Genomic DNA, 15421 nt, shown 5'->3' with positions numbered 1-15421 from the left:
AAACCACCTGGGAATCACTTGGTCTCGCCAGTCAGAGCCCTCGGGCCACTCTAGCCCTGGCTCTCTTCACCATCAATTTTTTACAGCTGGATGAGCAAGGCCTCAATGCTGCAGATCGTCATTCCCTCAACACAGCGCAAGAACAATCTTGGGTCAAGTGGAAGGATGTTCTGGAGTCCAAATGGAAGGGCCCAGACCCAGTTATTAGGCAGGCTCGAGGAGCCATTTGTGTGTTTCCACAGGACGCCCCAGTTCCGGTTTGGGTTCCAGCTCGATTGACTCGTTCCTGTCCATCACCGCCTTCTGACGTTTCTGCAACTGCTGGAGCACTTGCACGAGGATCTGACTTGGGGAAGATTCATGCAACCCCGCAATCAGAAACTCCTCCTACAATCCCACAGGACAATGGTGCCCCACCCAGTGCAAACACGGCTGATGGTGCAACTAATGGTCTGTATGGCGCTTGTGAGGACTGTGATTGCTGATCCACGATGAGGGGTTCTGAGTGTTTTTCCACAACCCTTACCGGTCGCCCACTCAGCCCGAGTGTTTCCTTGATTTTTTCTTCTTTGGATTTACCTTTTCTCCCTTATGATGATATTAAGGAGAATATGAGTAATTTTTTATTCCCCCTACAGGATACGCTTTGTTTTCAAACGTCTCCTGAGAATTTTAGTGTCAAGGTTTATGTGTTACTTCTATTCCTTTTCAAAATGTTTCAACAGCTGCTAATCTTTCTCGCCAGCTTTCTTCTTATCTTTTAGGAAATTGGACGAGAGAATTTGATATTCCACAGTCTGAGTTGTGAATTGCCATTGTCCAGATTAATTCTACACGGGTGGAGCCTGTTGTTGCTGAAACCCTGGCCACTTGGATTTGGAACATCACTCCCCATATTAAGGAATGGGTGGGAGTGGTTGTGCTGATTCTGCTCTTGTGTGCAGGCTGTGCCTTATGCCTTTATTGCCTGTGTCGTCTGAGACACCGCGCTCAGCGAGATCGTGTGGCAATACATCAAGCCCTACTAGCCATGCAGTATGGTGACTCCCCCATGGTATGGTTGAGCATGCTTCAACAGGCTTAGTTAAGAGCATGGACATCATGGCTCCTGCACCTCAGGTCATTATGGCATTGCACTGAGTTCGAGCATGATGCATAATGCACCTGACTAGCCCTTGCACCTCGCAGGACTTATCCATTGCACGCGAGAGGGTAGTCAATCTTATAACTAACTTGTCGAGACATTGCTCTTTACAACCACCGCGGTTGTAGCCCATGACGGGTAAGATAGACCCAGACAATTATCGGTCTAAGACAGGGACTACGTCAAGCCACGCAGCCTCCCTATGACGGATCGTGCGCCTTGAGTCTACAACCTAAGACAGGCCCATACCAGCTTATTTTTCTATTGTATAAGAAGGAGGGAGATGTTGCCAGCCGCCTCTGTACGTACTGGCCACATGCCGTACCCAAAATGGCACCGGCCAGAGAAGCCACATCTTGGTGTTTGGTGGAGAGTCACGTAGATTTCGCAGTACTGCGCAGACGCCTAGCGCATGCGCAGTGAGCTGCGGCGCGGCAGGCACGTAAACACTGGGACTGACGAATCCAGTCACCCAGAACCCTGCGTAATCATGACGCCGACCTATCATCGGCGGAGGCGGGGCCAGACAGCACATAAGAGCAGAAAGCCTGCCGGGGTCAGAGCGCCTCTTTCCTCCTCATGTTGCTGTGCACAATAAATTTTACCGCAGAAGGCTTCACTCGCGTCTGCGTCTTATTGCTGGGCGGTAAGACACGTGGGCGCGACAACAAAGAGAACTGTACATAAGATCAATGAATCAAAGAGCTGGTTCTTTGAGAAAATCAACAAAATAGATTCCCCACTAGCTCGACTAACCAAAAGAGGGAGGGAGAAAATACACATCAATAGTATCAGAGATGAGAAAGGAGATATAACAACAGACACCTCGGAAATACAAAGAATCAGCAGGAACTATTACAAGCAACTAAATGCGAACAAATCAGAAGACCTAGAGGAGATGGGCAGATTTTTGGATACATACAATCCATCAACATTGAATCAAAAAGCAATTAGCAAGCTAAGCAGCCCAATAACATGCACTGAGATGGAATCAGTAATTAAAGCTCTACCAACCAAGAAAAGTCCTGGACCAGATGGCTTCACTGCTGAATTGCACCAAATGTTTCAAGAGGAACTTGCCCCAATCCTACAGAAACTTTTCCACACAATAGTAAGAGAGGCAATCCTTCCAAACTCTTTCTATGAAACTAATATCACCTTAATACCAAAGCCAGATAGAGAAACAACAGAAAAAGAGAACTACAGACCAATATCCTTGATGAACATAGATGCAAAGATCCTCAATAAAATATAAGCCAACAGGATCCAACTACACATCAGGCAGATCATTCACCCAGACCAGGTGGGATTCATCCCAGGCATGCATGGATGGTTCAACATTCGCACAACAATAAATGTGATACATGACATTAACAAATTGAAAAATAAAAACTATATGATCCTCTCAATAGATGCAAAAAAGGCATTTGATAAAATCCAACACCATTTCATGCTGAAAACCCTAAGCAAGATAGGCATAGAAGGAACATGCTACAACACAATCAAAGCGATTTATGAAAAACCCAATGCCAGCATCATACTAAATGCAGAAAGACTGGAAGCCTTCCCACTAAGATCTGAAACTAGACAGGGATGTCCACTGTCACCACTACTCTTCAATATAGTATTGGAAATCCTTGCCAGAGCTATTAGGCTAGAAAAAAGAATTAAATGGATCCAAATTGGAAAAGAGGAAATGAAATTATCTCTATTTGCAGACAACATGATTCTCTACATAGGAGAACCAAAAGACTCAGTCAAGAGACTACTGGAACTCATAAGAGACTTTGGCAGGGCAGCAGGATACAAAATTAATGAACATTAGTTGATAGCGCTAGTGCACACAAATAATTCCATGGCTGAGATAGAAATTGTAAGCATAATCAGTTTTTAAAAAGCAGAGAGGAATCTTAAATATCGAGGAATTAAGCTAACTAAATATGTAGAAGACCTCTATGATAAAAACTATGAAACATTAAAAAAAAAAAAAAGGAAATAGAAGAAGCCCTTGAAAAATGGAGAAATGTACCATGTTCCTGGATTGGCAGAATCAATATCATCAAAAAAACATATTACCAAAAGTAATACACAGATTCAACGCAATCCCAATCAAAGTCCCAACTACATTCTTCTCAGAAATAGAAAAGATGATACAAAGTTCATCTGGAATCACAAAAGACCACGAGTAGTCAAAGCTATCCTGAAGAAGAAAAATTAGGCCTGGCGTGGTGGCCTAGCAGCTAAAGTCCTTGCCTTGAACGTGCCAGGATCCCATATGGGTGCCAGTTCTAATCCCGGCAGCTCCACTTCCTGTCCAGCTCCCTGCTTGTGGCCTGGGAAAGCAGTCAAGGATGGCCCAAAGCCTTGGGACCCTGTTCACGCATGGGAGACCTGGAAGAGGTTCCTGGCTCCTGGCTTAGGATCAGTGCAGTACCAGCCATTGTGGTCACTTGGGGAGTGACTCATCAGATGAAAGATCTTTCTCTCTGTCTCTCCTCCTCTCTGTATATCTGACTTTGTAATAAAAATAAATAAATCTTAAAAAAAAAAAAGAATAAAAATCAAGCTGGAGAAATCAAAATGCCAGACCCCAAGACATACTACAGAGCAGTGGTTATCAAAACAGTCTGGTACTGGTACAGAAACAGAGAAGAAGATCAATGGAACAGAATAGAAACACCAGAAGGGAGCCCGCACATGTACAGCCAACTAACCTTTGACAAGAAAAGTGAAAACAATCCAGGCAAAAAGCGTGGTCTATTCAACAAATATTGTTGGGACAACTGGATAGCAGCTTGCAGAATAAAAAAGCTGTCCAAACCTGTCACATTATACGAAAATCATCTCTACATGGAGCAAGGACTTAAATCTATACCCAGAAACCATCAAATGATTAAAGGAAAACATAGGAAGCACACTCCAAGATATAGGAACAGGGAAAGACTTCTTAGAAAAGACGCCAAAAGCACAGGCAAACAAAGCCAAAATGAACAAATGGGACTACAACAAACTAAAAAGCTTCTGTACAGCAAAGGAAACAATTAACAAAGTGAAGAAGCAACCAACAGAATGGGAGAAAATTTTTGCACAATACACAAGTGATAGGGGACTAACATCCAGGATTTACAAAGAGCTTCAGAAACCCAGGGACAGCAAAAACAAACAAACAAACAAAACAAACATCTGCCCTGTAACAAAATGGGCAAAGGAAATGAACAGACATTTTTCAAAAGAACAGATTCAAATGGCCAATAGACATAGAAAAAGATGCTCAGTGTTCCTAGCCATTTGAGATACAAATGAAAACCACGTTGAGGTACCGCCTAACTCCAGTGAGACTGGCCTACATTCAGAACTCAACTAACAACACTTCCTGGCATGGATGTGGAAAGAAAGGCACCCTCCTTCACTGCTGCTGGGAGTGCAGGCTAGTACAAACAGTATGGAAATCAGTATGAAGAGTGCTTGGAAAATTGCAAATGAACCTGCCATATGACCCAGCTATCCTGCTCCTAGCAATATACCCAATAGAAGTGAAATCTGCATATGAGAAGGGCATCTTTAATCCTATATTTGCAGCAGCACAATCCACAATAGTGAAGACATGGAAACAATCCAGATGCGCATCCAAAGAAGAGTGGTTAAAGAAACTGTGGTACATCTACTCCATGGAATATTATTCAGCCATAAAAAGGAACGGAATTATAAAATTTGCAACTAGATGGTCCCAATTAGAGACCGTTTTGCTCAGTGAAGTGAGTCAACCACAAAAGAACAAAAACCACCATATATTCTCTCTTATATAAGGAAACCAACATGGAAAGTGTAACTTCAATAACCCGATTCATACTTTTATTTTTGGCTGCACCCCATGTGTTTTGATGCTTTTGATTTCAGTTTTATTTATTCCAAATACTTTCTTTTCTCTTGTTGAATTCATTGCTGGCTCATGGATTACACAGTGGCATCGTTTTTCCCTAGAGACTTTTGTATTTCCTTTTTGACACCCATGTGTTGGTTACTCAGTGGCCTGTTTTTTCATGGTGCTGAAATTTGTTCTTGTTGTTGTTGCTGAGGCTGTTCTTCTAATTCATACCAGTTGTTGACCTTGTCTCATGCTTCTCAATTATGGAAATGTATAAGGATGTGTACTGGGGTCTACCATATCCAGATGTGGAGGTATAATGCAACATGCATCCCTGCTTCCTGATGAAGGACGATTCCCAATGAAACTGTTGGACATGTGTAGACAATGGGATGCTAGACTGTCTGACACTGTCTGTACCAGCAATGTCGGGGTACACTTAAATAAGCGACTGATGGAATTGTGACTCCTTATGAAGGACTATACCACTGTAGTAACATGGGGAAAATCTGTCGGGGGGTGGGAGTTTGGGGGAAAATCCCAGTCTATACAACATTGTACCACATAATTCAAAAATTCAATATATATATATTATATTACATATTATATATGTATAAGATTTTGAAAAGAATTTATATTTGAAATACACAGATAATGAGCTTTCTGCCCAAGGAAGCTACTCGACAGAGTAAGGCATCAAAAGGACATCACACGTGTGGTTCTTCAGCATCTCACTGAGGCATGAGCTACACACCATAAGATTCTTACAGGATGGGGCCCGGCGCGGTGGCGCAAGTGGTTAAGTCCTCACCTTGCAACCCCGGGATCCCATATGGGCGCCGGTTCTAATCCCGGCAGCCCCGCTTCCCATGCAGCTCCCTGCTTGTGGCCTGGGAAAGCAGTCGAGGACGGCCCAAAGCTTTGGGAACCTGCACCCGTGCGGGAGACCTGGAAGAGGCTCCTGGCTTCGGATCGGCATAGTATCGGCCCGTTGCGCTCACTTGGGGAGTGAATCATCGGACGGAAGATCTTCCTCTCTGTCTCTCCTCTCTCTGTATATCCGCCTTTCCAATGAAAAAATAATAAAAATAAATCTTTAAAAAAAAAAAAAGATTCTTACAGGTGTTTGAATGGATCTCTTGGGAGCGTTCCATTTCTCTCAGGAACCACAGAACTCACTGACCTATGGCTCATCTCTCGCATTCAGTTCTTGTGCTACTGGGATGAGAAGTTTAACCAGGGCTCTTCAGGGAGCAGATGTGGGGCTCGGTGGCTCGGAGGCCACTTGGGATGCCCGTACTGGGCCTGACTCCCAGCTCTGCTGATGCCAGCATCCTGTAAGGTGTGTGCACCTGGGAGGAAGCAGCTGATGGTTCAGGGCTGGCTCCCTGTTGCCCATATGGGAGGCCCGCAATGAGTCCGGGGCTCCTGGCTGTGGTCTGCCCAGCTCAGCCTGTCATGCGCCTCTGAGAAGTGAACTAGCAGACAGAAGAGCTCTGCCTGTCCCCTGCTTTCTGTCTCCATGTCTGCCATCTAAAAATTCATACAGGACTTCAGTTTCATACAAATCATAGATATGGCTTAAAATGTCATTTCATATTAAAACTATGTCACAAACATTATTATCATATGTCAGTATCTGACTTAAACCTTGCATGTAACATGAATTTTTTTTTTACCGATTTAAAATCAATAGGGGGCCATTAATCCTTCAAACCTGACTCTTCCCCATCACAACTGTAAACTGTGGGTAAGAATAATCACCTCAAAACATGCTAAGAGGGCCTGGCACGGTGGCGCAGTGGTCAAGGTCCTCGCCTTGTACGCCTGGGATCCCATATGGGCGTCGGTTCTAATCCCGGCGGCCCCGCTTCCCTTCCAGCTCCCTGCTTGTAGCCTGAGAAAGCAGTCGAGGACGGCCCAAAGCTTAGGGACCCTGCACCCGCGTGGGAGACCCGGAAGAGGCTCCTGGCTTCGGATTGGCACAGCATCGGCCGTTGTGCTCACTTGGGGAGTGAATCATCGGACGGAAGATCTTCCTCTCTGTCTCTCCTCTCTGTATATCTGCCTTTCCAATAAAAATAAAAATAAATCTTTAAAAAAAAACATGCTGAGAGCAGCCGTGGGGTCAGGAAAGAGGGTGCCTGGGGGAAGGGCACTTACACCATCACAGCTTCCCAGGCACAACAGGGGGAGCCGCCAAGTCTCAGTGGGAAAGCACCATTCCGATGTTGGAGAAACCAAGCACAGGAGGCTAAGACAGGTGAAAAACGAGGGAGGGATCCTGGGAGAGAAGGAGCAAGGAGAAAAAGCACCAAAGCCTGCATAAATTCTGCCTGTGTCTTTACCAAATGAGGCCTGTGTCGAGCAGCTTCCAACAACTCAACCAGAAAGAAAAGAAACGAGCTTTCTGAGCTGCTGTACAGCACGCAGGGTTTTCAATTTGATCCAATCAGCTCCACTGCTTACTAAACAAACAAAACCCAGTGCTCTTCGGTGCAGGAACCCATATTCCCCCACAACACATGGTCACAGCATGCAGCCTGCAACATAAAGCTGCTCCCACAAATCAAAGATCGGGGAAAAAAGAAGCTCTTCTCCAGAGAGCACCCAACAGACCAATCACCAGATGATTCAGAGGGCATCAGCTATTTCAAGAGCCCAGCCCTCCACCCGTGACAACACTATGCATGCAAAGGGAAAGGATGTTTTTAGGGAAACCACCCATATTGATACCAGCAGAGAAACAAACTAAAATGTCAGGTGAAAATTTCAGTGCTGAAAAACAAAGTCACTTAAAAATGCAAAGGCAAGGCATGACAGCAGAATGGAACTGACAGAGAAAGAGGGTCAGGAACTGAAAAACACAAGAATAGCAGCCATCCAACTGTACCAGGGAGAGCGGGAGCTTTTAGGGATGAAGAGCCCTGGGGTCGGGAGTTGGGGTAGCGCTCACAGATCTTCAGGCTGACAAGTTACGCCAGATACAAATGCAGGCGTTCATGAACAATGAAGAGCATCCAAACAGGTCAACAAAACTCTTAGAAAAATCCAAGAAACAAGGTTTATGTTTGCAAAAGCACAAATACCTGCTAAAGTCAAATGCATTCCAGTGTTTTGGGATGGTGGTGATGTGTATATGGCAGCTGTATCACAGGTGTACTGGATGAACACACACAGAATGCTAACTTTAAAGACTGAAAGGTAAGAATCTGTATTGCTGCCTCCAGAGAAAACTCCTAAAATACAGAAGTCAACCAAGGGGGCGGGCATCTGGCCTACCAAGTTGCCCTGGGACACCTGCATCTCAGTTCCTCTGCCTTCAGTTCACTAACCCTGCGAAGCAGCAGGTGATGGCGTAAGTGCCTGGATCCCTGACAATCTACATGGAGATCCAGGCTCCTGGCTCAGTCCTGGCTGCTGCAGGGGACAACCACTGTGGGTCATTGGATTAAGTGACCACCTGCCAAGCCAGCATCCCTGTCCGTGTGTCACTTTAAATTCAACTGCCCCATTTCCAATCCAGCTTAGGCTCTTGTTATCCATGTGGGAGACCCAGCTGGAGTTCCCAGCTCCTGCCGTAGTGGTAATGACCACAATGGACAGAATCTAGCTCTCATTCTCCTCTCTCTCTCTCCGTCACTGTGCATTTCAACTAAATACATAGATTCTGATAAGGCATGCAGGCGTCACAGGCAGTGGCCTCCCTAGCTGTTCTACGACGTCACCCTGCCGGTCAGCTTCCCTGACTGTACTACAACATCGCCCTGCTGGTCAGCTTTTTAAAAGCAGCAGCTGGGATGGCCGCAGACTGCATTGAGTCTGTTCATCACTTAGGCAACATATGGGATAGTGTTTTATGTTTGTAGAGCTGCTGCAATAAACTATTTCAAACAAAGTGGCTTAAAACAGCATACTCTTACAGTTAAAGAGACCAGAAACCCAACACCAAGGCGTTGACAGGGCTACTTTCTTTGTAGATTCCAGGAGGGCATCTGTTCCTTGCCTCTCTTGTTTTCTGGGAAGCCTTTCCCTGGTTCACAGCTGCATTGCTAATCTTGGCCTCTGTGATCAAAACCATCAAATCTAGAGACAGAGGGTAGATGGGTGGTTGCTTAGTGCTGCAGGAAGCTAGCGGATGAGAGGGAAATGGAGAGTGACTGTGGATGGGACAGGGCTTCTTCAGAGCATGAGGACACTAATCTGTCCTGATCCTGGCAGCAGAATTCTGAGAACATGAATTAAAAGAAAGCTGAACTGTAGGATATTTGAGTTATAGCTCAGTACAGTTATTATCTTTTAGAAATACTTGGCATGCTGCAGCAGCCCTTACTAAAACTGTTCACAATACTGACGATTCACACAAAGACTTAACATAAACACATATGTACCTAACAATAGGCTCAAAATACAAAGAGCAAAAACTGATGAAACAGATCATTCCACAAACCGAGCTTAAAACTAACTGTGGTTTCTTGGCAACTGATGGAATTAGACCTTTAAAAGGAATCAATAAAGATGCTGAGTAGAGTCAGCAGCAATTAATAAATTAATAAAAATAATTTATTTCCTTGGAACTTAGAAGGCTTTGTATTGATCATGTTTTCTAGAAAAAGCTGACCATGGTAATTTGCACCAATGGCTTCTGCTTAACAAACTTTTGAGCCTGGCATAGTATGTTTTCAGAACTGAGAACAGAACAGTAAGAAGTGGAGATAGCCATCCAGATGCAGACACCTGGAGAGTCAAATGTCCATCCTCAACATTGAGCAGCAGAAGCAACGCAGGATTACCTTTTCTGCTGTTTCCAGAAAAAACAGCCTTCTGCTGTTTGGCCTTGGAATATTCTCCAGAGTTTCACATGTTTTGCAGCATGCCACAGTTAGCTGCAAGCTGCAATCTGTCTCAAGAGGTTTGCATAAACTTGTTCAACTAATAATGACCCACACAGAGCCTCATCAGGTAAGAAAAACAGAGAATAAATCATCTGTACACCCAGGGGGCTTTACCAATGTTAACAAAGCAAGGCTAGCAGGTGCTTCATCTCTCACTCAAGGTCCTGTGTCAGATCACAGCAGGATCACCAGCCGTCTGCTGGACTCGGAGCGAAAGGAATGTAGAGGTTAAAACTGCAGAGAGAGCAACAAAAAGAGGGAGGTACCAGATGCACGCACACCATCACACCACAAGAGGATGGCAGCATCAACTTACTCCTCAAAGGAACAGAAGAGATGCCAAACAGTGAGAAGTAAGGGATTTAGCGTCCACAGCATAGTGGAACATCTGTGGTGCCCATTCCTGGAGTAGACAGAAGGAAGGAGCACCTGCCTCGCCTGGCTACGGCATCCTCCATCAGAGTACCTGAGTCAACTTCCCAGCTTCCCGCCACCTGCATCCATGGGAGGGAAGAGTGACACCTCAAGCAATGAAGCTCTTAACACTCTGAACATCCTGGTTCCTGGCTCTTGCTCTGACCCAGGCCCAGCCCAGCTGCAGCCGCTGTGGGTATTTGGGAAGCCCATCAAAGGATGGGAGTCCTCTCCCTTGCTCTCCCAATGTGTGTGTGTGTGTGTGTGTGTGTCCTTTCATCTCTGTCTCTCACATTAACAATTAAAAATAAATAAAATGTCTTAAAACAGCAGTCAACCGAGGCTGGCACTTTAGCTCAACTTTAGCCAAACACCCCGTGCAAGCACCAGCATCCCATTTGGACGCTGGTTCATGTCCCAGCTGTTCCACTTCCCATCCAGCTCCCTACTAGTGGCCTGGGAAAGCAGTGGAAGATGGGCCCAAAGCCTTGGGACCTCTGCACACACACAGGCTATCTGGAAGAAGCCCCTGGCTTCAGATCAGTTACCCCTCTGTGGCCATTTGGGGAGTGAAGCAGCAGATGAAAGATCTTTCTCTGTCTCTCCTTCTCTCTGTAAATTTCTTTTCCCAAATAAACTTTTTTACATTTAACTGAGATGCTTTAAAAAAACCAGAAATACAAATGTAATTTCCTAATTAATCAAATTCACACTGTGCACATGCGTTGAAACAGTGCACAGCGGCACACCATGCTACCTGTGCCGGCAGAGCCAGTATCCTTATGGGCAACAGTCTTAGTCCAGGTTACTTCACTTCCAATCCAGCTCTCTGCTGATGGCCTGGGAAGCTGCAGAGCATGGCCAAGGACTTGGGCCCCTGCGCCCACACTGGAGACCTGGAAGAAGCTCCTGGCTCCTGACTTCAGATCAGCTCAGCTCTGGCCATTGACACCATTTGCGGAGTGATTCAGCAGATAAAAGACCTTTCTTTTTCTCTTCCTTTCTCTCTCTCCTTTCTGTAATTTTTTCAAGTTTAATAAACAAATCTTTTTTTTAAAGATTTATTTTTATTATTTTTTTATTGGAAAGGCGGATATACAGAGAGGAGAGACAGAGAGGAAGATCTTCCGTCCGATGATTCACTCCCCAAGTGAGTGCAACGGCCGATACTATGCCGATCCGAAGCCAGGAGCCTGTTCCGGGTCTCCCACTCGGGTGCAGGGTCCCAAAGCCTTGGGCTGTCCTCGACTGCCTTCCCGGGCCACAGGAAGGGAGCTGGAAGGGAAGTGGGGCTGCCGGGATAGAACTGGCGCCCATATCGGATCCTGGGCGTGCAAGGCGAGGACCTTAACCACTGCGCCACCGCGCCGGGCCCAAATAAATCTTTAAAAATGCCAAAACAAAACCAAAGCAAACTAGTCTTCAGAGAAAAAGGAAAGTAACATATACGGTGTCAGAAACTCAGATCAATATAAAGGGAAAGCAGTAGAGAAAGAATGGATGCAAAATAATACCTTCTGTGGCTTTTCACTTTGCGAGGTAGTAGAGACAGAGAGAGAGAGGCCCCACCTGCGTGTTCACTCCCCAGATCTCAACAAAAGCTGGGCTAGGTTAGGGCCTAAGCCAGCAACACAGTCCAGTGTCGCACGTGGGTGGCAGGAATCGTATTACTCAAGCAAGTAAGTAATTGGATTAGCAGCAGGCTGGATTCAGGACACTCACCTGGAAATTAAACCCAGGCATGAATATGGGACAGAAGCATCCTAACACCAGGTTAAACTCCACCTCCATTTCTCCTATTGTTAATTGGTCTAATAGACAACTGTTAAAAATAATGACGGTAACACGGTAATGCTGCAATGTGTAACTATGGTGTGTAAATGAGTGAACTCAGCAGTGCCATAGGAGTGAGAGGGAGGGACTGGCAGCACCCTGTCGCCAGGCACGAGTACCTCTGTGAAGTGCTGTGACAAGAGACAAAGCAGAATGGGTGATGGAAGGCTCAATCTGACTGAGTGAAGGGGAGAGGCATATGGGGAGCAGGTAACATACAGATAAAGTGTCACTTTCCCCAAACTGAGCTATAGGTGTCACACAACAGAGAATACAAAAAAAAAATTTTTTAAGGATACAGAGAAGATGATCTTAAACCACATCAGAGAAAGAAACCAGAATAGTGGAAACTAATTTTTTTAAATAAAGGAATAAATTTGAAGGACCTATATTCTCTCTCTCTCTTTTTTTTAAAGATTTATTTATTTATTGGAAAGTCAGATATACAGAGAGGAGGAGAGACAGAGAGGAAGATCTTCCGTCTGATGATTCACTCCCCAAGTGAGCGCAATGGCTGATGCTATGCCGATCTGAAGCCAGGATCCAGGAACTTCTTCTGGGTATCCCATACAGGTGCAGGGTCCCAAAGCCTTGGGTCGTCCTTGACTGCTTTCCCAGGCCACCAGCAGGGAGCTGCATGGGAAGTAGAGCTGCCGGGATTAAACTGGCACCCATATGGGATCCCGGGGCATTCAAGGCGAGGATTTTAGCCGCTAGGCCACGCCACCGGGCCCGGATCTATATTCTCTTTTTAAAAGATTTTCTTTTAAAAAGATTCATTTATCTATTTGAAAGTCCGAGTCACACAGAGAGACACAGAGAAAGGAATCTTCCATCCTTTGACTCACTCCACGAATGGCAAGGGCTGGCACAGGACAAAGCCAGGAGCCTGGAGCTCCAGCAGGGTGTCCATGTAGGAGCTCAGCCCATCCTCCTCTGTTTTCACAGGCGCACCAGCAGGGAACTGGATAAGAAAGTGGGACAACCAGGATTTAAAGCCCGCACACCTACGGGATGCAGGTAGAGCAGGCTGCTATGTCACACTGCTGGCCCTGAGACTGACTTTATAATCGCAATAGTGAAACAGCAGGGTGCTGATGAAGGGAGAGCTGCAGATTCCATCGTGGAAGAGAATACAGAACAGACCCACAAACAGGGGCACCCGGGCCTTGACAAAGCTGCAGAAGCAATGCCAAAGAGCTGGCACAGGCTTTCTAACACACCCTTGGTCCTGCAGCAGGTTCACAGGATGCCCTCACTGGATGCCATCCACTAGACACACAGAGAAAGTCAGCAGGCCACACACACAACATGCTAAGCGCTGGGGGAAGCAGCCAGCCCGGAAGGCCACATGCCTAAGATTCCATTTAAATGACACGCTGCAAAAGGCAAACTTCATGGGCCAAGGTTAGCGCCTCAAAGGCGGTGGGGGGTGGGACAGAACAAGGGTGTTTTCCTTGTGGTGACACATACACCTGTTCTGAAGTCACCACTCTGAACTGTGCGCACGAGCACACGTAAGCCAATTACAGGTGATGCAATTTTTTTTTTCCCCAAAAAAGGAAGGGAGCTTCACTTCTGAGCCCTCTGCCTTCAACCTGTTTCATTGACTTCCCAGAAGCAAAAGTTCTACTTGCTTGCTTGGGATAGGAAAAAGCAAAGTAAGATACATACTACAATACTTTGAAAAAGATTCATCTTTTTTTTTTTTTAATTTGAACTGCAGAGTTGCAGAGAGAGCGAGAGAGAGAGAGATTTTCCATCTGCTGCTTCACTCTCTGAATGACCGCAATGGCCAGAGCCAGGCTGGTCCAAAGCCAGCAGCCAAGAGTATCTCCTGGGTCTCCCACATCAGGGCAAGGAATCAGACACTTGCGTCATCTTCCACTTCTTTGTCAGGCACATTAGCAGAGAGCTGGAAGGGAAGCAGAGCAGCCAAGACTCAAACCGGCGCTCATACAGGATGCTAGCATCACAGTTGGAGGTTTAGCGTGCTATGCCATGGCACCAGCTCCCATATTAAACTTCAGTAAATTATACTGCTGGCTGATTCATTCATGCTAAGGTTTTCATATCTAGTTTTATTAAGCCAAATGATTTATATCTACCTTGGGAGATCTGTGATCACTAGTTTCCAAAGGGTTCTTAACCCAAGTGGATCTGGAGCAGTGATGGTGCAGGTACTGATCCCAGAGGCCACCCTGCACCCCACAGCCCACAGCAGTGGCCCCCACCAAAGTCCTGGGGCAGGAGAGGACAGAATCACCCCGTTAGAAAGGAAGTGTGTGGGCCCGGTGCGGTGGCGCAAGTGGCTAAAGGTCCTCGCCTTGCACGCCCGGGATCCCATATGGGCGCCGGTTCTAATCCCGGCAGCCCCGCTTCCCTTCCAGCTCCCTGCCTGTGGCCTGGGAAAGCAGTCAAGGACAGCCCAAAGCTTTGGGAACCTACACCCGCGTGGGAGACCCGGAGGAGGCTCCTGGCTTCAGATCGGCATAGTATCGGCCCGTTGCGCTCACTTGGGGAGTGAACCATCGGACGGAAGATCTTCCTCTCTGTCTCTCCTCTCTGTATATCCGCCTTTCCAATGAAAAAATAATAAAAATAAATCTTTAAAAAAAAAAAAAGAAAGGAAGTGTGTGGACCACTGTCTCTCGGGAAGTCACTTGCAGGACACAGGTGAGATGTTGAGTGCAGATGCATACCGACAGATGCCAGAGACGCCCAGGCCAAGGGTTTGTAACCTAGATTTTTCTCTTTGAAATGGAAGGCCAGGGTTCACATGGGACAAAGCAGCCAACTCGCAACAAGGAGACTTGGTGAGGGCCCTGAAAGCTGCCAGGTGACAACCATGATGTCACTGCAATGTCATGGCCAGAGCCACCCAGGGCACCATTACTCAGCCAGGGGGGCGCTTCTGATGGTCAAACCTAAGATGCAGGGGAGAACTTACTGAAACACAGCCTGGATTTCTTCCTCCTTTCAATGTCATCTGCTAACCTCGTGGCTCTTAGCATCTGGAGGGTGAGGCCTGCTCTCTGAGAGAAGGCTCCTACAAGCAAGACCAGGCAACTTGTGGAAGAACTGGGCCATCACACCAAGCCCCCTGCACCTCCCATCAATAAGGGCTGGCTACTGAAGGGTGTGATCTTGATTCTCAAGGCAAAGGAAGCGCAGACCTGTGAGGGACAGCCGAGGGGAGAGCCCTGTCTCTTCCCACAGTGGGGCCAAGTCGCAGGATTTTGTAGTTGGCACGGTAGGGTTCAGTGTGAG

Source organism: Ochotona curzoniae, unplaced genomic scaffold (assembly GCF_017591425.1).
Source record: "Ochotona curzoniae isolate NIBS_2020 unplaced genomic scaffold, NIBS_Ocur_1.0 contig_3520, whole genome shotgun sequence".
NCBI classification, from domain to species: Eukaryota; Metazoa; Chordata; class Mammalia; order Lagomorpha; family Ochotonidae; genus Ochotona; species Ochotona curzoniae.
The sequence above is the reverse complement of the archived record's forward strand: the minus strand, read 5'-3'. Positions refer to the sequence as shown.